Consider the following 7,610-nt stretch of genomic DNA (forward strand, 5'->3'; position numbering starts at 1 on the left):
CCAGTTATCCTTGTGGTAACTCTTCTGACACCTCCTACTTAAAATTTACCAAGATATCAGAAGGATCATGAGGGCCTGTTTTCACAATGTGTATTCACACTGAAAATCAAGATCAAGGGAGCATTTGTCCTTCTGCTCCATGGAAGCTCACCTTCCTGAGCTCACCTTAGGACACCTGCATTACGGTTTGACAGGTATATCACCCCAGGCCTGTATGGCAGCCTGCCAGCCCCCACTGGTAATGTGCTTGTTGAACAAGATTTGAGAAGGACGGCCCACTCAGCGTACTCAATTATGTTGAAGAAGGCTAAGGCACCATCTTCATCCAGACTCCCAACCTTGAACTGCAGCCTCTTGAAGACCTCTTCCAGGGCCTCAGATGTCTTCCAGTCAAGGTAATGAATCTCACTCTTGAAGCTCTGCATACACCACCCCTGGACCAGAGAAAGGAGGTTCCAGGGGCAAGGAAGAAAGACAGGTGGAGCTAACCAAGGTGGACTGTGGTCTAGGGCCAGGCCAGGGCTGCCATGAAAGAGGAGGCTGCCCAGCACATGATGCTCACAGGACCTGACATAGAGACTGACAACTACACCAGGCACAACCTGACTGGCCACAGCCCCATCCAGCTGTACCCCTCTGTGCCCCAGGCTGAGCCTAGAGAGACATGGGGCCCACTTCATCACGGAACAGTGTTCTATGCATGTGTGTGCCCTTATCACCAAAATCATATGGAGCATCACCTACCACAGCTGGCTGGCCTTCATGCCTTTGTGCTGCTGCTCTGGGCTTGCCTCATCTGGTCGATGTGCAGCTGCCACCAGCTGGCCATGCTCTGATCACCTTCCATCCTGCACTACAGGCTGGCACTATGTGGGCTACCCTACATGTGGGTCATGGGGGAGTGTCCCGAGCTCACCACGACCCTGGCCGTCAGCCTGGCCATCTGGAGCTAGAGAACACCTGCTACCTCTGCTTAAACCTTGGTTCCATGGTGCTGTACATTCTTACCTTCTGGCTCCTGCTACACCTGGTGTATCAAAAGGTAGCTGCTCGGGGTGCCAGAGTAGCTCAGTCGTTTAAGTGTCTGATTTTGGCTCAGGTCATCATCTCACAGTTAATGAGTCTGAACTCCACATCAGGCCCTGGGCTGTCAGTGTGGAGCCTGCTTCAGATCCCCTGTTCCCCTCTTCTCTCGGCCCTGGTCATGCTCTCTCTCTCTCTCTCTCAAAAGTAAATAAACATTTAAAGAAGGAGGAGGAGGAGGAGGAGGAGGACTGGGGAAAGGAAGGGTGTGGGGAGGGGAAGGGGAAGAGGGAGGAAGGGGAAAAAGCTGCTGAAGGTGAAGACCCCACTGCACTAATGGAAGTCACCACGGAAGACACAGAGTTTATGTAGATGCTGTTACAGAGCATGGGGGAGCCAATCACGGGTGTCTATGCCAAGTACTGGATCTACATGTCTGATGGCATGTTCATTGGTGTCAGCTTTGCCGGCTGCCCCATCATCTACAAGATCATCTCTATGTTCCCCTTTTTGCTCTGCCTCACCCTCTTCCACATCTACTATAGCCGGTAGCAGAAGTTGTTCAAAGCGTTCTGGTGGCTGGGTGTAGCCTACACCATGCTGGTGTTCATCGCTGTCTATACTTTCCAGTTACACAACTTCACCATATACTGGCACAACCTGATGGGCAATGAGCAGTTGGGGGACCTGAGCCTGGAGCAGCTCAGCATGTCCAAGTTCTTCTCCAGCATCTTCATCCCTGGATTTTTACTGCTTCCCTGCATCCTGCACAGCACTCCTTCCACCAGCCCTTTATGCAGCTCTTCAGTCTGAAGCATGTCCCCTGACCCGGCACCACCTCTTGTGCTGGGTTCACAGGCAGGGTGTGGTAAGTGGCACCCCACTGGTCCAGCAGCAGGAGGAGGAAGAATAGGTTTCTAAGGACAAGGGGCTGAGCACAGCTGGCTCCCACCAAGCCACACAAGTTCCAGAAGCAACAGCAAACAAGTGAGGCCTTGTGGGCAAACAGCTGTTGGAGTTGGCCACTGGCTTCTGGGATGTCCTCACCGACATGCAGGTGTTCTTGTGATAACTGCTAAAGCTGCGTATCTTCAAGCTGATAGTCTTATACACTATCTGGATGTCCCCAAAGGAGGTGTTAATGATGAACCTTTCACTGGTTGTGCTGTGGGCCTTCATCCTGCTTTACCCCCACTTCTGGTCCATGGCTTCTTGCCAGTCTACTGTCTGGATCGGCATCATCACCCTGTGCGAAACTGTCTATCGAGATCATCAACCCCATGAGTACTCCAGAAACTATACTGAACCCTTTCTCAATAGCACCAACTTTCAGAAGACAGAAGAAAAAAAAATCAGTTTTTGCTATACCAGAGGCCCATTAACCCTGCTAACTGGTTTGGGTATGTGGAAGGGCTTTCCAAACCTGGGCTACATCCAGAACCACCTACAGACCCTACTGCTGCTGGCATCTGAGGCCACCATGTACCAATGCCAGGAACATCACCATCCACAACACCTGCTGGCCCCTGCTGTCTATAAATGACAGCACTCTCCAGTGGCTGAGCCAGGACTTGCTCAGCTGCCTCAAGTTCTTCTTCTACAAACTTGGGCTGGGGATATTCCTGATGGCCGTGAACGTGTTTGGGCAGTGCAGGAATGTCATGATCATCCTGCATGGCCATCCTCACCCACCAGCACTCTGGTCAGTGCCTCTTCCTGGCACTCTTGCTGCTGCACCAGTACCTGCTGTACCTGGGCATTCTCCCCACCCTGTGCATAAACTACCTGTAGCACTGGGGCCAGGCCATCCTTGTGAACTCCACATGCAAGTGGGGTGCCTGCCCAATTTATTCAGGGCCCCCAACTCTACCAACCTCATAAATGACTTCCTCCTGCTGCTCTGCACCTCCTGCCAAGCACACAGAGGGGTGGCCAGCATCAATACTGACCACCTGGAGCCTGTGGAGGGGAGCCTAACCCACGCCCAACTTCATTCCCTGAAGGTCCTACCTCAACATGATGAAGGTGGCCATCTTCTCATTCCTCTTCTGGTTGGCCTTAGTCAAGGGGGCCACTCACATCAGCATCTTCAAGCTGGGCTACGTAGTAGCCTGCTTATACCTGCTGCTCTTCAGCACCAAGCTGCAGAAGAACACACGTGCCTGCCTCCTGCCATGGGACTGCCACATTCTCTATACACGGTCACCACCATCATCTCCAAGAACATGCTCTTGTTCCTGTCCTGTATGTTTGTGGAGTAAATGCAGAGCAACTTCAGCTGGGTCACTCAGCTTTTATTGAAGTCAAAGGTTACTATGACTCCAAGGAGACACTGGGCAGGAACCAGGACTGCCTGCTGCCCGCGGAGGAGGCCGGGTCCTCTGCGACGGCCTCTGCTCCCTGTTCTTGCTGCTGCAGCGCTGCCTCTTCCTCAGCCACCGCTTGCTGCACATCGAGGCCAAGGTCCACGCCACTCGCCCTGCAGGCCTCCAGGAGTTTCGCCCTCTACAATGCTGTCAACCTCAAAAGCATCCACCCGTGGCACAAAGCAAAGAAGTCCCTGGCACAACTGTGCCAAGCAGGAGAAGCACAGGCAGGACCCAGTGGGCGGTGGTCCGTCCCAAAACCAGGAGCCAGGGCCCGGCAGTTCAGGGGGCTTCTCCCTGACGCAGAAACAGTGGAGGGGACTGTGGCGAGACCGCCCCCGACCCGTCCACTTCCGCCCGGGACTACTTTCTTTTCGAGTCCGACAGTGAGGAGGCGAAGGAGGCCCAGTCCACGGACCCCAGGCGGGGGGCACAGAGCGCCCTTCAGGTGGCACAGCAGGAGCGGGTGTCCAACGTCCCGGCAGTGCTGAGGCGGCGGTGGCAGGGCCCGGCAGGACAACTGTCCGCGGGACGGCCTGCGCCCAGAGGCGGAGCCAGCGGAAGGCCTGGCGCAGCCACGTGACCCAGCCAGCGCTGAGCTCGAGCCCCGTGGAGTTCCCGCGGGAAAGGAGGCCTGAGCCGAAGGCGCGGGCCGACGTATTGGCTGCACAGCTTCGCGCGGCACCACAGCGCCGAGAGCGACGTGCTGCGCGCCGGTGCCAACTCCACTCGCAGGATCTCCTTCAGGGGCGGAGAGACGCACCAACGCCTGCTGGACCAGCTGTAGGAGAGCAAAGCCCAGGCCACGCTGCCAGGCCCCTCAGAGGCCCGCGCTGCACCAAGCACAGCATCAGGTGAGCCGCTGAGCAGCACAACCTACGACACAAGCAGTCCCCTCAGCACCGGCTACAGTACCCTTAGCAGCAGCAGCAGCAGCGAGGAGGAAGTGGTCCTGAGCTGGTGGGCTTCCCTGTGTGACCGTGGGAGCTTCCAGCCCACACTGGCAGCCGGACGCGCATGGGCAGTGAACCTCTCCTCACCAGGCACCTGTGCGTCCCAGAGCTGGAGAAGGCCCAGCGGTTCGCGGTGGGGCAGGGCCAGGCACTGAGGCTCTTGTAGACCACTTACTAGTGTATGGCCGCCCACTCGGAACTGCTCTGCTCCGTCCTCATCGTCCTCAACCACGTGGTCACCGCCTCAGCCACCTTCCTGGCGCCGCCGTGTTCATCTTCCTGTGGGCCATGCTGTCCATCCAGTGGCCAAACAAGTGCTTCTGGATGAAGGCCATTGTCCTCACAGTGTCACCAAAAACCTGTTGCAGTTTGGCTTCCTCTGGAACAGCCACACAGTGATGCGGCGCTGAGAACAAGCCCTGCTTCGCTGCATGCATCCTGGGCCTGAAGAAGACTGACAGCTACATCACCTATGATCTGGTGCGCCTTGTGGCCCTTTTCTTCCACCTTCCCCAGATGTTGTGCTGTGGTCTGTGGGACCACAGGGAGGACCTGCTTGCTCCCCAAGAAGCATGACAGGAGCAGTGAAGAGAGGGGCTGAAGAGAAACCGGCTCATCCAGACAGCCCTGCTGAGACCTCAGACGGAGGACGGCCCCACAAGGAGCCATCACCCCCACCAAGGAGGACATTCAGGCTGAAGTGAGGGACCGGCCTAGGGACAAGTTCCCAGTGAAGCTCAAGACCCCCAACACAAAGTTCTTTGGCCACATTTTAGGAGGGAGAGCCCAAAACCCAGAAGACCCTCAGGAGCAGGGGACAGGGGCTGCTCTGGGAGAGAGAAGGGGTGGAGTGGCCCCCAGGAGAAAGTGAGGGCAGCTGGGCTCCACCTACGGAGCTCCTGTCTGTCCCTGGCCCAGAGCTATTGCTAACTCAGAGCATATATCAGCAACAGGTGGCAGCTGGCCAGGCAGTCTGGCAGCTTGATGACCGCCACTCAAGGAAGCCAGCAACCCCTGAGCCCACACTCTCCTTCCAACGCTGGACACTCATGTCATGGTAGTCATCCTCCTCTTTGGGCTGCAGCTCCTTCATAGGGTTGGCTTCAGGCCTCCTGGGTACACAGATGTAATTGGGGAAGCGGTTGGGGATGGCCTGTAAAGGGTACCCTCCAGCAAGCTGGCTGGCTGTCCTTGCACAGTGCTGTTCCACAGTGTGATTCTCAGTGTACTCCATGGAACTGCTTTTGGCCAGGTCTTTCTGGAAGTTCCAGGCTGTCTCTTCTCTGTGTGAGTAAAAGCATTGTTCCATCCAGTGTTTAGCTATGTTCCGTTTTCCTTCGTGACTCTGATACTAAGATGCAGTGGGCACAAGTATTTGGACTCTATACCAGTTGGCTCTCACTGTAGTGTTCTTTTCTATCCTCCGTGTAGTTGGAGTCCTCTCTTGGCATTGATTACTGGTACACAGTGTTCTGCTGGACAGAATGCTAATGGATACCTGGGTTTCTTTTGGGTGATCAAAATTGCCTAAGCTTAGATCATGATGGTTGCACAACTCCACAGATATATTAATAGATGACATGGCAACAGTGCTCTTTGTGGATAAAAGTTCACTACAAATTCACTAAAATTAAAACTCTGTATAACCAGTGCTTTCTGTAGCCTGGGTCCATGTAAGGATTATACCCTCCGGGGACTTAAATTCCCAAGAAGAGAGAAGCCCATCAAGCCAGGCTTCTCATGCCCTCCACTTTAAACATCCCAGTCAGCTTCCATATTCAAAGATCTCAAGAAGCCTAAACATAAAAGCAAGCTGTGATGCAAGGGATAGTGTATAGGAGACTTTCCTCTAACACTAGTTTCAATACTTTCTTTGCTGATCCACCAGAGATAAATTGGATGTCAGCTTAATATCATCTTGTCCTACAACTCATGCAGGCTGGGAATGTAATGTCAGGCATTAAGGGTAAATTTCACTAAAATCAGATATTCCATTCATTTTAAAAAAAATTTAACGTTTATTTTTGAGAGCATGAGCTGGGGAGGAGACAGAGACAGAGGAAGTCACAGATTCTGAAGCAGGCTCCAAGCTCTGAGCTGTCAGCACAGAGCCTGATGCAGGGCTCAAACTCATGAACCATGAGATCATGACCTGAGCCGAAGTCGGATGCTTGACCGACTGAGCCACCCAGGTGCCCCTCCATTCATTTTTTAAAAGATGGTTTACATTTTAGCATACTGCTACTTCAGCCGTCTTGATAGTATTGTTTCTTCTATTAAATTCCTAGGTCTATTCAGAAAGGGGAAAGGGAGAGATGCTTATATCCCCAAATATTTTCCATTGTTCATCCCAGAAGATGGATCCTTTTTACTCCCAAATCTAATGGTAGTGAATGTTGTATGAGTGTGGAGCAGAGTGGTACCTCAAACATTGTTACTGATTTAGCAGTACATTGGGCACAAGTAAAGTTGCTATTAAAAGCAATGTACTCTTCCCTCCCTCACATATGCCTGGGGTCATTTTTGTTTGGCATTTATGCTCCCTCACATTATTACAAAACTGTACCCCAGAGAATTGCTAACTCAGTTTTCTCTTTACATCACTACATTCGATGTGTTTTTCACATCAAGGTGTTTCTATAGACTGGACAGAGTTAGAGTTCAGCTTTTTCTAGCCAAAGTGTTTAAATTTGACTAGACAGCAGCAATTGCTTTTTAATCAAAGCAAACTGATCTGTCAAAGGCAATCAACTCAGGGAAGTTATTCCGGGAGGATCCTAATAATCCCGATGTATCACACTGCCCTATGTGAAACTCAGCTGCTGAACTCTTGACATAGTGTCACAAGCACTTAGGGGAATTAGTACATACAGCTGAACCCTATGTTCACACACAAACTCTAGCCTCTCGTGCATAAGCTAATGATTACTGCATTCGGTCTGGGGAGGAGCACACTGCTGTGTGTGGTGATGTCTGTTCATCTTTAATGATGTTATGTCACCTAGGCTTCATATTGTGTCATGTTCACAAGCATTTATCAACAGGATGCTCCATTCCTCTAGATGTAAATAAAAGTTTGTCATGGTTATTTTTTTTTTTAATCACCTCCTATCTTTTAACAGGGGTTCCTAACCTCTTAATAATGCTTATACCAATTTAGGGCTTTACTGTCACCAGGATCTTTAAGTACATTTTCTTGTTTAATTATTGCAACAATACTTGAGAGGTCTATAGACATGGTAACATCATTTACCTCATTAGTAAGTTA

The 7,610-nt window shown here is 52.0% G+C and overlaps 1 pseudogene; it reads left to right on the plus strand.

Moving 5' to 3' along the window:
* The first annotated feature begins 696 nt into the window (after positions 1–696).
* Positions 697–5,140, plus strand: LOC125166483 (piezo-type mechanosensitive ion channel component 1-like; annotated as a pseudogene).
* Positions 5,141–7,610: the final 2,470 nt, after the last annotated feature.

The sequence above is a fragment of the Prionailurus viverrinus genome, chromosome B2 (assembly GCF_022837055.1).
Source record: "Prionailurus viverrinus isolate Anna chromosome B2, UM_Priviv_1.0, whole genome shotgun sequence".
Classification (NCBI taxonomy): Eukaryota; Metazoa; Chordata; class Mammalia; order Carnivora; family Felidae; genus Prionailurus; species Prionailurus viverrinus.